The sequence below is a fragment of the Microtus pennsylvanicus genome, chromosome 15 (genome assembly GCF_037038515.1).
Source record: "Microtus pennsylvanicus isolate mMicPen1 chromosome 15, mMicPen1.hap1, whole genome shotgun sequence".
NCBI lineage: Eukaryota > Metazoa > Chordata > Mammalia > Rodentia > Cricetidae > Microtus > Microtus pennsylvanicus.
This window is the reverse complement of record NC_134593.1, coordinates 8240294-8253513: the sequence shown is the minus strand read 5'-3', so window position 1 is coordinate 8253513 and position 13220 is coordinate 8240294. Positions and strand designations below refer to the sequence as shown.

The 13220-nt window shown below is 42.4% G+C and overlaps 1 protein-coding gene and 1 pseudogene across 4 annotated transcripts in view; both read left to right on the top strand.

Moving 5' to 3' along the window:
• Nucleotides 1-13220, top strand: part of Tmem260 (transmembrane protein 260) — a 66297-nt gene that overhangs the window by 12169 nt on the left and 40908 nt on the right. The gene's annotated exons all lie outside the window — the stretch shown is intronic.
• On the top strand, nt 3254-3742 carry LOC142835917 (small ribosomal subunit protein eS17-like; annotated as a pseudogene).

The window sequence follows — 13220 nt, the reverse complement described above, 5'->3', positions numbered from 1 at the left end:
GCACCCCCAGTGCAGTTCTTTGTATGCAAGTAACACTGACGTCAAATCCATTCAGGAACGTTATGAGGCACACTGAATGTGTGTTTGGAACGCATCTCAGGTTTCTATTATTTGCCTCCTGATGGACGGTTAGACAGATATGTGACTATACATGAAAATCATGTGCCGTGCAGTGGAAAGAAAAACGCACATTATGGCAAACCTGTGCCCGTGGTGTAAGTTGTAACCTGGTTTATCCATCGTCTCAGCAGATGGGTGCTTTTCTATCAGTGAGAAAACTGCTACACAATCAACAGCTTTCTTAGGAACCCTCTCTGGAGATGTTATGAACCAAAAGAAGGTGGTTATGTTTTAGCCAAAGGATTATGAGGCTCATACTCACTGCCATGGACTTCCTACTGCACCTCAGTGGAGCATTCTGCCATTCGCATTACTCAGTGAAACCGAAGAGGCCTGAGCATCCTTCTCATACTGGCGTTGTGTCCGTCAGCTCTACAGTACCACTGTGTTCTCCTGAATGTGAACCACGTGATTTTTAGTGATAACCCAAGCAAAAGACAGTCAAGAATATTCATTTACTACAAATACACCACATATTTATGCATAGAATGTTTATAAAAAATGAAACAAACTGGATCTAACAGGGCAGGCCTATAATCAGGAGGATGGGGTAGGAATACAGCAAATCCAAGGCCTCTCTGAGATACACAGTAAGTCTAAGGCTTGTCTGGGAACTTAAAGAGACCTCATCCCCCAAAATAAAAAATTACAGAGGCCTGGGTATGTAGCTCAGTATGTATTTACAAGAACCTTGAATTCAATCCCCAGTAAATACATACACACACACACACACACACACACACACACACACACACACACACACGATAGATAGATAGATAGATAGATAGATAGATAGATAGATAGATAGATAGATAGATAGAGAGAGAGAGAGAGAGATAGGAGGGGAAAGGAGGGGAGGGGAGGAGAAAGGAGACAGGCAGGCAGGAAGACAGACAGGCAGAATTTAAAGAGAGCTGAACTTATCACTCAGTAGGGGTTCAAACCCCAATAAAATAAAAATAAAACATGCTGGACAGTGGTGGCACGTGCCTTTAATCCCAGCATTCAGGAGGCAGAGGCAGGCAGATCTCTGGGAGTTCGAGGCCAGCCTGGTCTACAAGAGTTAGCACCAAAGCTACAGAGAAACCCTGTCTCGAAAAAGTAAATAAATAAATAAAACAAAACATACTTCGTGATTTGACTCCAATATATTAAATCATCTGTATCTTTGTTTTTCTCTAATTATTAGTGTGAGACCTTAGAATTAAGTATGCCTCTTCAGCAGTATAAAAACTTGGCTTTGGTTATTGATACTTGGCTACCCTTTACAACACAGTGGTTGTATTATTTAAATTATCAAAATGTGTGATTTCAGTATGGCTTACCAGGCTTACATTTTTAAGAATGGGTAGTTCATTTGAGATAATATCTTCTTTGACTTAACATTATAAAACTGGACTAAGAAGGGGAAGCAGTTTTTCATCTCTAGTTGACTCATCACAAACTGTTCTTACGTTAGGATGGAAACAGCGTCTGTAGACTATTTTCTATGTCTTGGCTCAGTACAGCCTCCCTTTAACTTCTTTCCCTCCTGGTTACTATTGGTATGATCAAGTACTATAAATCAGTCATACATTTTTTTATGTCTTTTAATTTTTACTAAATTTTAATTTCAAGATTCAACTTTAGCAGATAATTAACTATTTGCGTTTTGGAAAGATTACTTATATAGGTTTGTTCAAGAAACTAAAAGAAATTTTGAGATAGAGTTCATGGATTGCCAAGTGAAAACACAATGGAGCTTTTGAGTGATTGATTTTTTTTTTTTAATAAGTGTTTGGGTGCTTTTCCTGCAAGTATGTCTGTGCACCACTTGCATGTAGTGCTTGCGGAGGCCAGAAGAGGGTGCTGGGTGCCCTGGAGCTGGGGTTAAAGTTGTGAGCTGCCATGTGGGCGCTAGGAATCAAACCCATGTCCTCTGGAAGAGTGGCCGAGCTCCTAACCACTGAGACACCTCTCCAGCCCTACAGTGGGGTTAGGTTATTTTATAATTTTTAAGCATCAGACTTAGTCTGTGGATTGGTGACAATTGTTTTGTCTTATTTGGGGAGATAGTTCTAGTTTATATGCCAGATAGACTTTATGGATAGTTACATGACAGCTTGTTTTATGGGCTTAGATCAATAATTTCATTTAAAAGTCATATTAAAATATTAATATCAAATTAGACATTCTCCCTCCTTTCTCTTTGGCTTGTTTTTGAGAGAAGCCCAGACTGACTGAACCTGCTCTCCTCCTCTTCAGCCTCCCACGTGCTGGGGTCACAGCTGTACATCTCTATGCCCAGAGGACGCCTCCTTCGCAAGATGTTAGGGCTGTTACTGTGTGAAGCAGTTGTTATATGTAGGAAAGTGATTGATGGTATTTTCTCCTACTTACAAATCTTAACTGAAAAAGTTGCATGTTGTAGCTTTGTGGGGCGGAGAAGATATATAGAGGGTGTTCTGACGCGAGTTTCTTCTAAAGGAGATTTCAGCTATCTCGTCTAGTCATTCACAAGATGCTCCCTCGTTGTTAGCAGTGGCAATTACAGGGCTCAAGAATCAGACAGGGCAGTGGACTCATTGGAGACCGAGGAATCCATAGACTCCTAGGAGAGCCCTTCCTTTCACACTCAGAAGCATGGTCTCAGTCACTTTTCTTGTGTAACACGTTTCAGAGCACACCACTTCAAACAGTTTTCACCACTAAGAGTTTTGTGGCATCGTCTAGAATACCTTTTGCACAATTAATGTTTTTCTGACTCTACTGTGCTGGGCCTTACTGATGTGGAGTGTTCGTTGATATTTGATTCAGCAAAACAGACAGTGGGTATGCTATTAAACTTTGTCCAGACTTGGGAAAATGTAAGGGACTTTGTTACCCATCTGCATGCGAATGACAGTGTCACTGCTACCCTCTGTATTTATTATTTATTGTATTTATTTTGTAAGAACGGGTGAAGTAATGTGAGACCCAAAGTGCTCTCACATCAGTTATTTTGGCATTCTTTTCAAAAGACTATTGAAAGGTGAAAGTCCAGAACGATGAAAGAGTGAGCGAGCGAGCCTTCGTTCCTAGAAGATGCGTCCATTGAGTGAGCAAGCGTGCCTTCGTTCCTAGAAGATGCGTCCATATGCATGTCTTAAAAATTAATGTAACAGTTTTCCTCTTTTACCGGGACCCGTCAACATGGGCCGCGTCCACACCAAGACCGTGAAGAAGGCGGCCCGGGTCATCATCGAGAAGTACTACACGCGCCTGGGCAGTGACTTCCACACCAACAAGCGCGTGTGTGAGGAGATCACTATCATCCCCAGCAAGAAGCTCCGCAACAAGATAGCCGGCTATGTCACGCATCTGATGAAGAGGATTTAGAGAGGCCCTGTCAGGGGTATCTCTATCAAACTGCAGGAGGAAGAGCGAGAAAGGAGGGATAATTACGTCCCTGAGGTCTCAGCCCTGGATCAGGAGATCATTGAGGTAGATCCTGACACCAAGGAGATGCTGAAGCTTCTGGACTTCGGCAGTCTCTCCAACCTGCAGGTCACTCAGCCTATAATGGGGATGAATTTCAAAACACCGCGTGGAGCCGTTTGAGTCTGTTCTGTCATTTTCAATAAATCTGAAAATAAAAAAAAAATTAATGTAACAGAGTGAATTCTTTCATTTTCCACTTGTTGCCAAGCTATAAGTTTTCTAACTGTAGAAGACAAATCCATAAAGGACATGTTTTTTTTAAGTTTTTAGAATTATTTTATTTTGTATGTATGAGTGTTATGCCTGAATATATGTATGTATGTGTACCACATGCTTGCCTGGTTCCCACAAAGTTCCCACAAATAGCTCATTGGATCCCCAGGAACAGGATTCACAATGATTGTGAGCCTTCTTGTGGGTTTTGGGTACTGAAGCCAGGTCCTCAGCAAGAGCAACAAATGCTTTTAACTACTGAACTGTCTGTCTCTCCAGCTTCCAAGGACATGGTTGCTAAAAGAAACAAAATTTGCCCCAAACCTAAAATAACTTTTGTTTTATTTCTTTGTTTATTTAGTGTGTGCATGTGTTTGTGTCTGTGCATGTGCGTGCATAGCCATGTCATGCTGTGCTCCACATGTGGACGTCATGAGGGAGTTAGTTCTTTTTCTGTCATGTAGGCTCCAGGAACCAAACGCAGCTCATCAGTCTTAGTACCAAGCTTAACTGCTGAGCCATTTCACCAGACCAAGATTTCTTTCTGAATAATGGAATAATTACAAGCTTGATTTGAAAGATGTTTTGATGGGAGTACAACTCAGTAGTAGAGAACTTGCCTAACATGTACAGGGCCCTGGCTTGGATCGCTAATACTAAGAGAGAAAGAAAAGAATGAAAAAAAAATTGCTGGACTTAGGTTGAGGTAATTAGAACCCTTGTTCTTTGGAGTCCATTGGAAGTTTACTATTATGTCTTAAATACAAAATACACAGTTGTGAAAAACATTTATCTTCAAAAAACTAAGTAACTTTTCTCCAAATGTGTAGATACCAGAGAAGTCTGTGATGCACTATTATGTTGGCATGGTTACTTAGTGGCATCAGAAGTTCAAACTTCCTTTGGCTTTGTAATACATTGTATAGAGGATACTAAGTTATCCAGCTCTGGTTTTCTTATCATTTGATTGTTTACAATAAAAAGTTTATATTCCTAAGAAACATTTGTTTTAGAAATATAAAAAACTTGTCTATTAAGTATCTACTTAATACATTTCAATTATTGACCCCCTGGAGGAAAGGTAATTACCCTACCTTAGTCTCAGTAAAAGTAAAAGTTCTTAGACAGCCTGGCGCCTCTCCTGAGTTAGCCAGCCAAAGGCTAGTTGTGCTCCAGAGAGAGGGGCCTTGAAGAAGCCTGGAGTTGGGCAAACAGCCTGCCTTAGGATTTGACTCTACAGGGTTCATGTGGTGAAGGCCAGTTGATGGACTTTAATTACTTTAATTAATATGTTTGCTTTTTGATAATTTTATCCATGTGTGTAATGTATTTTGATCATCTCCATGCTACTGCTTCACCTCTTCCCTGTCCCTCCTCCCTCTGACCCATTCTTTCCTCTATCCTGACGGAATGGCTGTGACGTCATCTGACCCATTCTTTCCTCTAGTCCTGACGGAATGGCTGTGACGTCATCTGACCCATTCTTCTAGTCCTGACGGAATGGCTCTGACGTCATCTGACCCATTCTTTCCTCTAGTCCTGACGGAATGGCTCTGACATCATCTGACCCATTCTTTCCTCTAGTCCTGACGGAATGGCTCTGACGTCATCTGACTCATTCTTTCCTCTAGTCCTGACGGAATGGCTCTGACGTCATCTGACCCATTCTTTCCTCTAGTCCTCACGGAATGGCTCTGACATCATCTGACCCATTCATTCCTCTAGTCCTCACGGAATGGCTGTGACGTCATCTGACCCATTCTTTCCTCTAGTCCTCACGGAATGGCTCTGACATCATCTGACCCATTCTTTCCTCTAGTCCTGACGGAATGGCTCTGACGTCATCTGACTCATTCTTTCCTCTAGTCCTGACGGAATGGCTCTGACGTCATCTGACTCATTCTTTCCTCTAGTCCTGACGGAATGGCTGTGACGTCATCTGACCCATTCTTTCCTCTAGTCCTGACGGAATGGCTGTGACGTCATCTGATCCATTCTTTCCTCTAGTCCTGACGGAATGGCTCTGTCACCTGACCCATTCTTTCTTCTAGTCCTGACGGAATGGCTGTGACATCATCTGACCCATTCTTTCCTCTAGTCCTGACAGAATGGCTGTGACATCATCTGACCCATTCTTTCCTGTAGTCCTCATGGAATGGCTGTGACATCATCTGCTGCTTTGTCCATTGGTGCAGTCATGATTTGATGGCATCATTTGTAGGTGATGGGAACTAGGAGGTGAGACCTGGGAGGAGGAAGTAGGTCATGAGAGACATACCTTTGGAGGTCAGTCTCCTTCTGACCTCTTCTGGTCCTGCTGCTGCCTGGCTGGCATGAGGCCAGCAGCTTTCCACTACCATGACCTTCTCTATGATGCTGTTTCATATCATCCCAGAAACAACAGGAAGTGGGGAGGGCAGGGGAAGGGAGGAGAAAAAAGGAAGAGGGAAAGGAAAAATACGGTGCCTGTAGGTTGACACCAAATCATTACAGAGCTTAACTCTGGTCATGAACTTCTATTATGGTTGTGATGGGGGAGGAACCATTGAAAGGATTAGGTGCCAGCAGACGCAGGATTGGATTTGTTTGGAACCCTTCACTCGGGTGGCAAGCATATGCCTTGGAGCTTACCATGCTTTGGGCTGGTTTAAGCGCAGGGGATTTCTAACAGCTGGAATAGGGTTGTTATGATATAGATGGAGGGACATGGCTTTAATAGTGATGGGGGTGGCTGGAGAGATGGCTCAGCAGTTACGAGTGCTTGCTGCTCTTGCACATGGCCCAGGATCAACTCTCAGCACCTATGTGGTAGCTCACAGCTGTCTATGACTATAGTTGCAGGAATCTGACAATCTCTTCTGGCTTCCATGGGCACTATAAGTACATGGTACATATATGCATGGCAAACATACATGTAAAATAAAATAAATATTTTAAAAGTAGTTACTGCATAGAATTGGCAAGTTGTGAAATATTCATGGGGAGAAGAGGAAATGTTGACCCTCATTTATCTTACACAACTAAAGTAAATAATGAAAATCATGAAAATGGACAATGAAATATCAGGAGTTGTGGCTGGCAGAGAGGAGCTGCTGACTGACTGACATCAGCTATGGAGTCACACAGGAGTCCCATACACCGTTTGAAACTAAGGGATGCAGTATGCTAGGGCATGTCTTTCAGTGTCTCGTTGTTAGTTGAAATCAAGGTAGCAGACAAAACCAGTGCAGTTATATAAAGTGAGAAGAGCAATCTCTAAGCATGCAGAGAATGGAGTTTGTGGCAAATATCAGTGTTGAGTTTGTGGGGAAAAAAACATTGAGAGAAACCACCAAGGGAGGATCCAGAACTATATAAGGGAGCAGAGGAGTGTAGGGTCCCAGAAATCACCCCAATAGTGTCCCTGGAAGAGATATCGCAGCAGCGGCAGCACTGCAGAGCTCCAGAAAGCCTTGGGTCATTGGGGTGAGCAGGTGCCGTTTGCAGTAGTGTACTAGAGTGTGAAAGAACAAGGCAGGCCAGGCGGTGGTGGCGCATACCTTTAATCCCAGCATTCTCGAGGCAGAGGCAGGCGGATCTCTGGGAGTTTGAGACCAGCTGGTCTATAAGAGCTAGATGAAGCTCGTCAGGCCTCGTCAGGCCTCGTCAGGCCGTGCTGAGGAAGGAGGATTGGAGCAGCGTGAGGAGACTGCTCCCCTGCAGAAGCAGTGAAGGAGTCCATCTCCAAAGCCTAGAGCGCCCTCGTCCTCAGCTAGACTGCTGTGTCAGCAGAGAGCTCCGACTCCACGTGCCCGGCTCTGCCTTGTTCTGGAGGGAGCCCGTCTCCTCACAGCCTCAGGAACCGTTGCTTCCAGGACAAATTTCAATTTAGAAAATTGTAGAAATTTGAGTGTTGCCTTATTAGACTCTTCTGTCCTTAGATGCCTTCAGCAAGAGTCCAGTTTTCAGTAACCGGCCCACACCAGCCTCTGACACTTAGATGTCTCCTTTTGCAACGCGAGTTTTGCTTCCCAGCGTACTTTAGCCTTCAGATGGCCCATTTCTCCCATGCCCACCGTGCCCTCAGCCCTTCGCCCTCCATTTTCAGTCTCTGTCCTCTCATGACTGCCTTTGCCTCCTCCCCAAGCCAGTCCACTCCCTGTCCCCGTCCCTTCTCTACAGGAACTCCGTCCTTGTCCTTCTGCTGTTCCTTTCCAGGCTGGTGCTTGCTGCTGCTCCATAGCCATAGGCTCTGCGGCCTCCAGCCCCAGCTGCCATCCCGTCACCTCATCACCATGGACAAAGCCGTGTGCTCAGCTGGGGACGAGCTTAGCTGTGGGGCATGGGCCTGGCATCCTGAGGCCCTTTGCTTAAGCCCCAGCACTGTGTGTGTGTGTGGTGTGGTGGGGAGGGAGTCTTGTATGTATCAAGTGCTGGCATTTTTCTCACAGCACATATGTCAAATTACCCCTGTAATCCACCATTTCATGCATGTTGCAAAATTATGCAGTCAGTAATGCTGATTCTGGATGTTAAAAAAAATCTTAAAAACTGTTAAAATATGTGCATTTAGGGGAAATTCAGATTTGAGTCATAAAATATTGTTGAAATCAAATTTATATAATATGGTTTAGCCTACATAGTTTATTTTTATATAATAATTATATATTCAAAAATACACATCACAATTAAGCCCCCAAATACATAAAAGTTGGTATTTTGATATAAGTAGCTGGATGTGTAAATATTAAATTTTCAATGACAGAAACATTAACACAGGTAAATATGAAATTAGAATCTGTCACTAAAAGCTACTAGGCTCATTTACACACATAAACACAACATGGTAACGTAACTTCAGCCTGACATGAAAAACACAGGTGCTCAGCCTTCTACTCCAGGTTAAAAGGATCTAAAAGTTGAAACAATGTGGAAATAAGACAGTGACTATGTCATAAATTCCCATATATACAGAGTCAGCCTCGGGGCCTGTGGCTTCAGTTCAGTGGGTAGAATCCCTGCGGAGAATGTGCAAGGCCACGGGTTCTATCCCCGGGTGCCCGCCAGATCTCCTTCATAAGTGAAATCACATGTTCCTCTATATAGGCCACGGATTCTATCCCCGGGTTCCCACCAAATCTCCTTCATAAGTGAAATCACATGTTCCTCTATGAAGGCCATGGGTTCTATCCCCGGGTGCCCGCCAGATCTCCTTCATAAGTGAAATCACATGTTCCTCTACAGAGGTCACAAAGAGATTTCCCTCGAAGGACAAATTTCTTCTCCTTTCTAAATGATATTTAATTGTTCAAAATGTGGTTAACTGGAAATGGAGGGAACACTGCAGATTTCCTCTTGTTCGGTTTAGTGTTACATCAACTGCACGTGTTTGCTCCCCCAGAGCATACCTGCTACATTTGTACCCTGTATTGTCAGTGACAGAACATTTATTCATTGTGTGTGTGTGCTTCTTTTCTTTTTTATTAAGCTCTACATTTTTCTCTGTTCCCCTCCCTGCCTCTCCCCTTCCCTTCAACCCTCTCTCATGGTCCCCATGCTCCCAATTTACTCAGGAGATCTTGTCTTTTTCTACTTCCCGTGTAGATTAAATCCATGTATGTCTCTCTTAGGGTCTTCATTGCTGTCTATGTTTTCTGGGATTGTGATTTGTGGTTTTCTTTGCTTTATGTTTAAAAACCACGTATGAGTGAGTACATACGGTAATTATCTTTATGGGTCTGGGTTACCTCACTCAGTATGATGTTTTCTAGCTCCATCCATTTGTCCTGAAAATTTCAAGATGTCTTTTTTTTTTTTGCTGTGTAGCACTCTATTGTGTAAATGTATCATATTTTCCTTATCCATTCTTTGGTCGAAGGGCATTTAGGTTGTTTCCAGGTTCTGGCTATGACAAACAAAGCTGCTATGAACATAGTTGAGCACATGTCCTTGTGACATGATTGAGCATCCTTTGGATATATACCCAAAAGTAGTATTACTGGGTCTTGAGGAATGTTGTTTCCTAATATTCTGAGAAATTGCCATAATGATATCCAAAGGGGCTGTACCAGCTTGCATTTTCACCAGCAACACAGGAGTGTTCCCTTCACTTCACAACCTCTCCAGCATAAGTTGTCATCAGTGTTTTTGATCTTGGCCATTCTTGCAGGTGTAAGATGGAATCTCAGAGTTGTTTTGATTTGTATTTTTCTGATGACTAAGGATGTTGAACATTTCCTTAAGTGTCTCTCAGCCATTTTAGATTCCTCTGTTGAGAGTTCTCTGTTTAGCTCTGTATCCCATTTTTTATTGGATCATGTGTTCTTTTGATGACCAATTTCTTGAGTCCTTTGTATATTTTGGAGATCAGACCTCTGTCTGATGTGGGTTAGTGAAGATCTTTTCCCATTTTGTAGGCTGTCATTTTGTCTTGTTGACCATGTCCTTTGCTTCACAGAAGCTTCTCAGTTTCAGGAGGTCCCATTTATTAATTGTTTCTCTCAGTGTTGGTGCTACTGGGTTTATATTTAGGAAGTGGTCCCCTGTGCCAATGCTTTCAAGTATACTTCCCAGTTTCTTTTCTGTGAGGTTCAGTGTGGTTGGCTTTATGTTGAGGTCTTTGATCCATTTGAACTTGAGTTTTGTGCATGGTGATAGATGTGGATATATTTTCATTCTTCTACATGTTGATATCCAGCTATGCCAGCACCATTTGTTAACTATGCTTTCTTTTTACCATTTGATATTTTTGCTTCTTTGTCAAAAAATCAGGTGTTTGTAGGTGTGTGGATTGATATTTGGGTTTTCGATTCGGTTCCTTTGGTCCTCCTGTCAGTTTTTATGCCAATACCATGCTGTTTTCAGTACTGTAGCTCTATAGTGGAGTTGGAAGTCAAGGATTGTGATGCCTCCAGAAATTCTTTTATTGTACAGGATTGGGTTTTTGGTTTTTTTTTTTTTTGGCTATTATGGGATTTTTGTCCTTCCATATGAAATTGCGTACAGTTCTTTCAATGTCTGAGAAGAATTTTGCTGGGATTTTGATGGGCCTTGCATTAAATCTGTAGATTTCTTTTGGTAAGATTGCAATTTTTACTATGTTAATTGTATCTACCCGAGAGCATGGGAGATCTTTCCACTTTCTGGTGTCCTTTTTAATTTCTTTCTTCAAAGATTTAAAGTTCTTGTCATGCAGGTCTTCTGTTTGTTTGGTCAGAGTTTCTCTGAGATATTTTGTGCTATGTGTGGCTATTGTGAAGGGTGATGTTCTCTGATTTCTTTCTCAGCCCTTCTGTCACGTGTGTACAGGAGGGCTGTATACAAAGAACTTTTAAGGAATGAATTTGTTTCCGTCTCATTCTGTCCTTACCTTTCAGTCTGTCATGTCTTCCAGGGTGCTAATTTATGTCTTAAGTGGAAGAAGGATGCGTGTTTTACAGCAGCTTTCCAGAGCTGACTTGATAGACGAAGCTAAGTTCCGTTCAGTTGTTAGAGATAAAGCTGTAGCGATGCACATTTGCAATCCCACAAGTCCAGAGGTGGAGGCAGGAGGATTATGGTGAGTTTGAGGTTAGCCTGGGCTACATCGTGAGACCATGTTTCAAAAAAACAAAACCCAGAAATGCTTTTCAGGCTAATTCACTCTCTCGTCGTTTCCTCTGTGTGCTTGGAGCTAAGTGCTTGTTATAAATGCAGACAGATGCTAGAGGTACTCAGAGATGCGCTAGAAGCTTGAGAATTGAGAGACACTTGAGTAACGTATGAATATAGGGGGAGAAGAAAGAAGGGTATTGTATGTAGGGGCACAGTATGAGCCGCAGAGTGTCCTGGGAGTTTTGAGGCCCACACCTAGTCAGCAGAGATCATAATGCCGATGTGAGCCATAGGATGTGATCCAGCCGAGTGGGAGACTGGATTCCAGGCTGGTTGATTTCTGATAACATGCAGACGGTGAAGAGTTTGGAAGTTTGGGGCCTTGTAGTCATGAAGAGTATGTTTTAAGGAATTTAATATAATAAATTGCAGAATAGATCGGAAGACAAAAGACAGGCTGGGTCTAAGACAGTAGTAATTCAGCCCAAAAGTAGTGAGCAGAGCAAAGTCACTGAAAAGCTGGAAGTAACTTTGTGAGTTGAGTCAGGATCTCTGGGAAAGTGAGAAACTCTGAACAACATGGAAAGTTCTTTTTCCTTTTTCTTTTTTTTAAAAATTTTTTCGAGGCAGGGTTTCTCTATGTATTTCTGGCTGTCCTGGAACTTGCTCTTGTAGACCAGGCTGGCCTTGAACTCACAGAGATCTTCCTGTCTCTGTCTCCCAAGTGCTGGGATTAAAGACGTGCACCACCACTACCTGGCAGAAATTCTTCTTTTTATAAAATAAAGAGCTGGGCAGTGGAGGCAGAGGCAGGTGAATCTCTTTGATTTTGAGGCTAGTCTGGTCCACAGAGTGGGTTCTAGGATAGGCAGATCTACACTGAGAAACCCTGTCTTGAAAAACAAACAAACAACAAAAACAAAAACACAAAGGACAGAAATCAATAACAAATAGAAATTAGGAAACAAGTTTGATGAGGGTGGATTTTATTATTTTTGGTTCTATCTGTCAAACTTGGGTCTTCATGTATACCGTGCATGTGTTCTGCCACTGAACTAAATCCCAGTTTCTGGGTTATTGAATTTTTTTAAAGATTGATTTATTTTTTAATATTTCATATGTATGGTGTTTTGCCTGCATGCATGTCGGTACACCATGTGCATGCAGTGCCTGAGGGGGCCTAAAGAGGGCATTGGATGCTCTACATCTGATCCCTTGGAACTGGAGTTACAGATAGTTGTGAGCAGCCATGTAAGCGCTGGGAACTGAACCTGGGTCCTCTGGGAGAACAGTACACACTCTTAACCACCGAGCCATCTTTCCAGCTCCAATGTCAAAAGTTTTATTTAACTGTTTTTCTAGAGTGGTTAATAGAAATCACATCATAATTTTTGTATTTATTTTTTTCAAGACAGAGTTTCTCTGTGTAGCCTTGGCTGTCCTGGAACTCACTCTGTAGACGAGGCTGGCCTCAAACTCCAGTAGATCCACATGTCTCTGCTTCCTTGAGTGCTGGGATTAAAAGCATGTGCCACTACTACTTGGCTACTTCATAATTTTTGTAAATAAACATCTGAAAACTAATGGCTTAGAGCAATTAATATCATAATTGTTAGGCCTAGTAATGGTTACTGGATTTTCTAATACAGTTGAAATACTAAGTAATGGTTAATTGCCTAATAATGTAGGAAACTCAGTTTCTGAATTTCCAAAATTCCTAAAATTATCAGTAGTTGTTTTAAGTTTTGTGGTTATAGATTTATAGCGAGGTGGGACTTGTTCTGGCCCAACATGCTCTGGTGTGCTGGGTGGTATTCCCAATCTCAGATCGCGTGTCCACGCTAAGGTACAGGAGT